Consider the following 9,443-nt stretch of genomic DNA (forward strand, 5'->3'; position numbering starts at 1 on the left):
GGGAGAAAGGGAAATGCTCATTCACTCCTGGTGGGATTGCAAAGTAGGGCAACCCCTATGGAAAACAGAGTGGAGAACTCTTAAAAAACTAAAAATGAACCTACCATATGACCCAGTTATCCACTCCTTGGTATATACCCAAAGGACTCACCCTTTTATAGAGGCACTTATGCAATCATGTTTGTTGTTGCTCTTTTCACAATAGCTAAGATATGGAAGCAACCTAAGTGCCCCTCAACTGATGACTGGTTAACAAAAATGTAGTATATTTACACAGTGGAGTTCTATTCAGCAATAAAGAAAGACGAAATAATGAAATTTGCAGATAAATGAATGGATCTAGAAACTGTTATACTAAGTGAAGTAACACATACTTATAAAAATAAAAGATGTATGTTCTCCCTCATTTGTGGATCCTAGCACCAAATCCTTTTAAATTCCTTGTCTTTTAATAAGATGAAACTGTACAGCAGTCCCTTCTATACGAAATAACTATCATCATCATGACTTCAACAGTGCCTGATTGCTAAACATCGTCATAATTGGGCTTGTTGTCAGTTGTGCTCCTTCATTAAAGGAGGGGTAAACAGGGTCATTGCACCCTCACCAGAGTATCCAGCCATTCTTCCAAGCCAACTGTATGTAATTTGTCCCTAATCACACATGGTCTCCTAGATTTGGGGATGGCTAATGTATACAATCTGGGGAATGCTAGAAAGAGAAGGCTTAACCTATGCTGGGTAAAGGCTTTTTCAGCATGCATACCCTCAGGTCATTCATACACCTCAGCAGTCTCTCAGTGATCTTGGTAAGTAAGCACAGAAAATTCATTGGTTCCCCAGTAAATATTCAATCAAACATTGGTTTAACACTAGAACCTTAAAAGGGAATAAGCATTGCTTAGTATCCCAAGGAAAAGAACTCTCACAACAGATGGAAAATTTATTTGTTAATGTTTTTATGTCTTATAATTATTAAAAAAGAAAATGAAAATGTAAAATATGTTAAAAGGTTATGGGAATAGAGATATTTTCCAAAATAGAAAAAAATAAGAAAGCCTAAGCAAGTAATGAAGGTCTGTTTAGGCTTATTATGATCTATAAGGGATGAGACAAAAATAATATACACATAATCTTAAATTTTCTAAGGTCATAGTTGAATCAACTAGTTTAAAATGTATATCTAGTCAAGGTTTATCTGAGAACATTTGAATTTTTCATCTAAGCTTTATCTATGTAGCACATAGTAATTAAAAGTACCAGACTGGTAGAACTAACCTTTTTGGATGTTTAACAGTTATATTTGGAAGCCTATAATAATCTGGTCAAAGGAACTTAAAGGATAGCTTTTGCCCCTTGCCCTCCAAGGTCAAGTTCCAGGGGACTATGTAACATCTCTCAAAATGTCCTGTAACTGTGGTAAGTCACCTGACCTCTTGTTCAGGGAGGACATGGAGACTCCGCCAGATGGACTTGAACCAGTGTCCAGTCTAAAGAGGAGGGTTGACTCAGAGGAAACATTTTCTCCATGTTTCCAAGTGAAGCCAGGCATGGTCAAGCAGAATCTTTGACTTATCTTCATATAGATGGAACTGGTAAAAGAAAGGAGCAAGGGGCTCCTCCCAAGCCCATGTGACTTCTGAGGAACAGATCCTCAAAGACCTTAAGGGTAAATATAAATTGACTTATTCTGGCCAACTGTATATTCTTAAACACCCCAAAGGAAAGTATAACCAAAGAGTAAAGTGATCAGTATATTTAAGAATTCAAGGGATAACACATCCCAGACATTAGGCTTAAGTCCATATAAAATGTTATTTGGACAATTATTTCTCATTGATGATTTTGTTTCTAATTGAACAATATTGCTGAAATGTAAGACTTCAAATCTTGGTCTGCAATACTGTAGTGCCCACCTGTAGCTAAGGGAGACAACCCACTATTTTTTTTAAATGATGGCCAAATTTGTTTTTCCCCCTATCTAGAAGCCTTTGAGCGGGAACTGATACTGATTCTAGCCACTCCAACAGCTATCAAAATGCCTGAAAGCAAATCCTGAATCCATCATTCTCAAGTCCAACCATGGCAGACAAAAGAAAAATGAGGAGGAACCCAATAGAGAAATGCTTTTGGAAGCTCTTGTCAAGAAATCTCAATGGACTCTCATATGAACATTTGAAATTTGCCCTGTTCTGACTTATTTCTGGTTCCCTGTCTAGAACTTGTAATGCTAATTACTCTTGCCTTTATTTCTCCTTCACATCTCCTATTCACCATGTAAGGACTTTCATTTCCTCCTATAGATAAGAGTTATGAAATTTGGGAGTCTTTTAGATAGACCTACTGAAGAGGTACCCCAGTTGCCTCACCTTGCATCCCTGTTCATCATGGAAGAAGCCAGAGCAATAGGCAACCTGATTACCTATCCACAAGCTGGGTAACCTCTTCAGAGGATGGTGTGCTAAGAATAGGAGGTAGGAATTGGCTAGGCAGTTAATGTAAAAATACCCCAAAGAAAAGTAGCCAGTTTCTGGACTAAAAGTCAAAATGTCCTTGGGCCTCTTAGCAACATATTCTGTTCCAAAGACCCAAAATGCCAAAAGTATTTGGGAGTACTTATCTAATCCTTAAAAGATTTTAGGGTTACCTCTTCAGTGAAGGGAAGGTTAGAGTAGCAAAAAGGTCCATTTAAAAAAGAAGACAGTCCCACTAGCATCAAGTTAAACATCATCTCCTCACCTGAAAAAAAAAAAAAGAAAGAAAAAAGAAGAAGAAAGAGTACATGAAGTTATCAGAAGAAAATGACAGGGAGATATAGGAGGAATTGAAGGGGAGGGACTGGACATGGATTTAATCAGACAACTTGTATGCTTATATGCCTGTATGAAATTCTCAATAAATTATTTAAAAAATGATAGAGCACATAGTCTTTTGTGGGAGGCAGCCAGCATGAGGAGAGGATTCATCCAATCTGAGATTTCAAAGCATTCTAGTTTGTTTTCTGTTGCTGTAATAAACACCATTACCAAAATCAACTTGGGGAGAAAATGATTTATTTGGCTTACAGCTCATAGTCCATCGCCCATGGAAGCCAAGGTAGGAACTCAAGGCAGGGTCCTGGAGGCAGATGCTGAACACAGACCTTGGAGGTATGCTGTTTGTTGACTTGTTCTTTTGGCCTGTGCTCAGCCTGCTTTCTTACACAACCCAGGACCACCTGCCCATGGGTGGCACTACCCACAGTGGGCTGGGTCATCCTGGCATCACTAAGCAATCAAGAAAGTGCCTCACAGACATGCTCAGAGGATATAAGTCTCCAACTGAATTTCCCTCTTCCCATTCCCAGGTGTGTCAGGTTGACAACTAAACTATTCAGCATACAATGTCACCGTTTTCATTTGGTTACTGTTCTATTGGCTTGAACCCAAATGAAGGGAGCCATCAGGAACCACAGAAGGCATAGCACTGACATGAACAGTCTTCATCTTGCACCCCATCACATTTCCAGCTCCATGTGGATTGTGCTTCCCCCACATTAAAAACCCTTCATTAACTGGGCCACTCTGATAAGTTTAATTCTCCACTTATACTGTTCTGTGTACTTCTTCACTCCAAAGCACTTGCCAGTTGACAGATATTTACCTCCTCCCACTCTGGAATTAAAGGTACCTTGCCCATGTTAGAGTGGTTCTTGGCACACAGATGGGAATATTTCTCAGAGCAGTAGCCAAGATAATTTTCATATTGTCTTCCAAGGGGACCCAAGGAGGGAGAGGCCTAAATAGGCTGGTCCACAATTTCTTTAACAGTACCCTACTTTTGTTTTGGAGGGGAGGGTAAAGAATACTGAAAGAAGTCTCTGAATGCATACATATATCCAACTTCCTGCATACTGAAGTAGCAGGAGTGATTTCTGTATCCCACAGGAGTTGAATAAATGCTGTCCCTTTCAGACAGTGGCTGTTGAGAGTTGGGCTTCCTTTCTAAAATTTTATGTGGATGAGTATGTGCATCAACTGCTACAATGCCCATGGAGGCCAGAAGAGGGCGTCTGTAACTGGAATAACAGGATTGTTAGCCACCATGTGGATGCTGGGAACCAAACCCAGGTCCTCTGCAAGAGCAGCATTTTTAACCACTGAACCATCTCTCCAGCCCCTGGGTATCCTTTTAGATCCCACGGACCAATTGTGCAGTGGGAACTGGACATGAATGAACACTGATTTATTGCATATGAGGAATAAGAATACCATTATTGTTCTTGCTAACTACTTTTTATTTTGCTATAAATTTTCTAATAAAACTTAAAAAAAAGAAAATGAATGAAGATTATAGAAACAAATTATAGAAACAAAAAGTTAGACCAAGAATGCAAACAGAAGTCAAATGATGGCAAAAAATTCACATCTTCCAATTATAACTTTAAATATCAATGGTCTGAACTTTCCAATCAGAAGACACAGGTTAGCTGAACGGATTAAGAAACAAAATACATCCTTTTCTTGTCTATAAGAAACTCATCTCACCTTCAAGGACAGGCACTACCTGAAGGTAAAAGAATAGAAAAGAATATCCCAAGCAAATGACAGTAAGAAACAATCAGGGATTGCAATTCTAATATCTGAAAAATATAGATTTCAAGCTAAAACTAATCAGAAAAGATAAATAGGGCCACTTCATTCTGCTCAAAGGAACAATTGGCCAAGAAGATATTACAATTATGAACATACATGAACCAAACTTTGGTGCATCCAATTTCATAAAAACAGTACTACAGGATTTTAAGACACAGATTAACCCTAACACAGTAATAGTAGGGGACTTCAATACCCCACTGTCTCCATTAGACAGCTCAACTAGAGAAAGAATAAACAGAGAGACATCTGAATTAAGCAATATCATACATCAAATGGACCTAACAGACTGAATATTCCGCCAAAGCACCGAAGAATACACTTTCTATTCAGCACCCCATGGAAAATTCTCTAAAACTGATCACATACTGGGACACAAAACAAACCTCAACAAATACAAAAATAAACAAATAAATAAATAAATAAATACATAGATAGATAAATAAATAATTCCATGCACTCTATTAGACCACAACACAATAAAGCTTAAAATCATCCCTGAAAGAAGCCCTAGTAACTACATGAACTCATGGAGATTTAACAACACACTCCTAAATAATGAATAGGTCAAAGAAGAATTTAAGAAAGAAATAACAGTTTTCCTGGAACAAAACAAAAAGGATAATACAACACAACAAAAGCTCTGGAACAGTTTAAAAGCAGTCCTAAGAGGGAAGTTTATAACTCTAAGTACCTACATTAAAAAATGGAAAGAGCACAAACAAATGGCTTAATATTACAACTCAAGACTCTGGAAAGGCAAGAAAAATTAAATTCAAGCCCAGCAGACTAGAAGAAATAAAAAAAAAATCAGAGCAGAAATTAATGAAATAGAAATAAAGAAAACAATACAAAGAATCAATGAATCTAAGAGCTAGCACTTTGAAAAGTGAAACAAGATAGACAGACCCTTAGCCCAGCTAACCAAAAGACAGAAAGAGCAAATCCAAATCAACAAAATCAGAGATGTAAGGGGAAGCATCACAACTGACACCAAAAAGATCCAGAATATTACAAGGGAATACTTTAAAAACATACACTCAGGGCTGGAGACGTGGCTCAGCAGTTAAGAACACTGGTTGTTTTTTCAGGAAAACCTGGGTTTGAATCCCACACCCACGTGGCAGATGTCCTAGTTTGTTCTTCATTGCTGTGACAAAATACTCTGACCACTACAAACTTGGGGAGGAAAGGGTTTATTTAGCTTACATACCCCAGGTTACAGTTCATCTAGGAGCCCAAGGTAGGAACTCAGGGCAGGAACTGGGAGGCAGGAGCTGGAGTACAGGCAATGGAGGAATGCTGCTTACTGGCTTGCTCCCTGTCCCCTGCTCAACCTGCTTTCTTATGCAACACAGGCCGACCTGCCCAGGGGTGGCACCACCCACAATGGGCTGGGCCCTCCCACATTACTCAACAATCAAGAAGGTGCCCCATGGACATGGCCACAGGCCAGTCCAATGAAGGCAATTCCCCAATTGAGGCTCCCTCAACCCAGGTGTGTCAAGTTGACCCTAAAGCTATCCAGCACAGCAGCTAACAACTGTCCATAACTCCAGTTCCAGGGGATCTGACAATCTCTTCTGTCTTGCGCGGGCGTTGCACAACACAGGTGCACTTACCTACATGCAGGCAACATATGCATACCCATAAAATAAAAATAAATAAAATGTATTTTTTTTAAACCTACACTTTATTAAATTTGAAAATCTCATGGAAATGGCTGGATATCTAAAATCATGGGAACTGCCAAAGCTAAACCAATAGGAGAGCAATAGCTTAAACAGACCTGCAACATATAAGCAAATTGAAACAATAATGCAAAGCCTCCCGACTAAAAAAATCCAGGTCCAGATGGGATCAGAATAGAATTCTCCTAGACATTTAAAGGAGATCAACAAACAATACTACTTAAATTATTAAAAAAGACAGAAACAGAGGGAGAACTCCCAAATTCCTTCAATGAAGCCAGCAACGTTCTAATACCAAAACCAGGTAAAGACACAACCAAAATAGAAAACTATAGACCCGTATCCTTAATGAACATAGATGCAAAATTTCTCAACAAAATGCTTGCAAACCACGTACAGACACACATCAAAAAGATCATCCACCACAAGCAAGTAAGCTTTATTTCAAAGATATAAGGATGGTTCAATATACATAAGTCAACAAACATCATAAAACATATAAATGGACTCAAAGACAAAAATCATATGGTCATCTCAATAGATGCAAAAAAGGCCTTTGACAAAATTCAACATGCATTCATAATAAAAGTCCTAAAGGGAATTGAACTGAAGGAAGTTAACTCAACATAATCAAAGTCATATACAACAAACCCACTGCCAACATTATTCTAAATGGAGAAAAACTGGAAGCATTCCTATTAAAATCAGGAACCAAAGAAAGATGTCCACTATATACACTCCTTTTCAATATAGTGCTTGAAATGTTTTCTAGAGCAGTAAGATAAGAAGAAAATTAAAGGAGTACTATTTGGAAAAGAAGAGGTCAAATTAGCCCTTTTTGCAGATGATATGATAGTATACCTAAGAGATCCCAAAAATTCCACCAGAAAACTCCTTGAGCTGATTAACACTTTCAGGAAGGTGACAGGTTACAAAATTACTCTACAAAAATCAGTAGCTTTTCTCTATACCAATAACAAGCAATCAGAGAAAGAGTACAGGGAAACCCTCCCATTCACAATAGCCTCAATAAATATAAATAAATAAATGAATAAAGAAATATAAATAAATAATACATCTTGAAATAAACCCGAGAAATGACATCGAAGAGCTCTAAAATGAAAATTTTCACTCTTTAAAGAAAAACATTGAGGAAGACACCATAAGATAAAAGGACCTCCCATGCTCATGGACTAGAAGAATTAATATTGTGAAAATGACCATCCTACAAAAAGCCATTTATAGATTCAATTCAATGTCAGTCAAAATCACCATATATGCTTCACAGAATTAGAAAAACCTATCCTAAAATTCATATGGAAGCACAAAAGACCCCAGATAACCAAAGCAACCCTGAGCACAAAGAGCAATCCTGGGAGGATTACTATACCAGATCTCAAACTATATTACAGAGCAATAGTCATAAAAACAGCACGGTACTAGCACAAAAATAGACATGTGGATCAATTGAACAATTGGAGAACCAAACCTGAGTACATACAATTTCAGTCACCTGATATTTGAAGAAGTTGTCAAGAACACACAATGGAGGAAAGACAGCATATTCAACAAATGGTGCTGGCAAAACTGGATCTCCACCTGTAGAAGATTGGAACTAGACTCTTGTGTTTCACCTCACACAAAAGTCAACACCAAATGTATCAAAAACCCCAGAAACTCAAAACTGAAACTGCTAGAAGAGAACACTGGCAGTAACCTACAAGACACAGGTATAGGAAAAGACTTTCTAAATCAGACATCAGTTGCTAAGGAATTAAGGTCAACAATCAACAAGTGGGACCTCATTAAACTCAAAGGTTCTATACATCAAAAGAAACAATAAAGAAAGTGAAGAGAAAATCCATAGAATAGGAAAAAATCTTCAACAGTGACATATCTGACAGACGTTTATGGTCCAGAATATACAAAGAACTCAAAGCAAGAAACCAAACGATCCAATTAAAAGATGGGCTAAAGATCGAAACAGAGAGTTCTCAAAAGAAGAAATAGAGATAGCTAAGAAACATCTTTAAAAGTGTTCAACATCCTTAGTAATTAGGAAAATGCAAATTAAAATCACTTTAAGGGCTCATATTACCCCATTTGGATTGGCTATGACCAAGAGAAAAATTATACCAAATGCTGGTGAGGATGTGAGAAAAAGGGGAACATTGATTCACTGCTGGTGGGAGTGCAAACACATGCAGTGCCTATGAAAAGCAGTGTGGAGAACACGTACAAAACTAAAAATGAACCTACCATATAACCCAGTTATGCCACTCCTTGGCACATACCCAAAGGACTCAACCTATTGCAGAGATATTTGTGCAACCATGTTTCTTGCTGCTCTTTTCACAATAGCTAAGAGATGGAAGCAACCTAAGTGCCCCTCAACTGATGAGCCAGTGTGGTACATTTACACAATGGAGTTCTACAGAGCAGTAAAGAAAGATGAAATAATGCAATTTGCCAGTAAATGGAAAGAACTAGAAAGTGAAGTAGCACCAGCTCTGAAAAACAAAAGACATATGTTCTCCCTCATTTGTGAATCTTAGCACCAATTCCTTATATGTGAGTATATATCCTGATGTAACTGTAGGAACCAAGAAAATGGAAGAGAACCAGGGAGGTAAAGGGAAAGAAGGAACCCAAGAGAGAATAGTAGGAGACAGGTGTTACTAAGAGAGAAATGAACGGGAGGCATTAACTGGGAGGAGGAGGAGGAGGAGGAGGAGGAGGACTGTACAAGGAACTATGGGGATAAAGGGGAAGAAGGAGCTCAGGAGAGGTGGAACCACAGCGTTCAGGAATTATCAAAGGAGAAATGGGGAAAAGGGGACACTCTGAATGGGAATGGTGGAAAGGGACGATAAGACAGGGAAAGAGAGAGGAGATATAAATAATGCCAACCTGGTATTAAAAAAAAAAACAGAGGGAATTGTATTAGTCCAAAAGCCTACTGAAAAAATTACACATATAATATCTCTACTAGAGTCCTTATATATAGCTGAAGGCTACATAACAATTAACAGTTCCAGACAAGAGAAACCTTACATTGAGTTGTTGGCCAGGGAAGTTCAAGAGACTTCCAAAACTACACCAATTGCCACAGTTCTTGA

Source organism: Nannospalax galili, unplaced genomic scaffold (genome assembly GCF_000622305.1).
Source record: "Nannospalax galili isolate Female #2095 unplaced genomic scaffold, S.galili_v1.0 scaffold293, whole genome shotgun sequence".
NCBI classification, from domain to species: Eukaryota; Metazoa; Chordata; class Mammalia; order Rodentia; family Spalacidae; genus Nannospalax; species Nannospalax galili.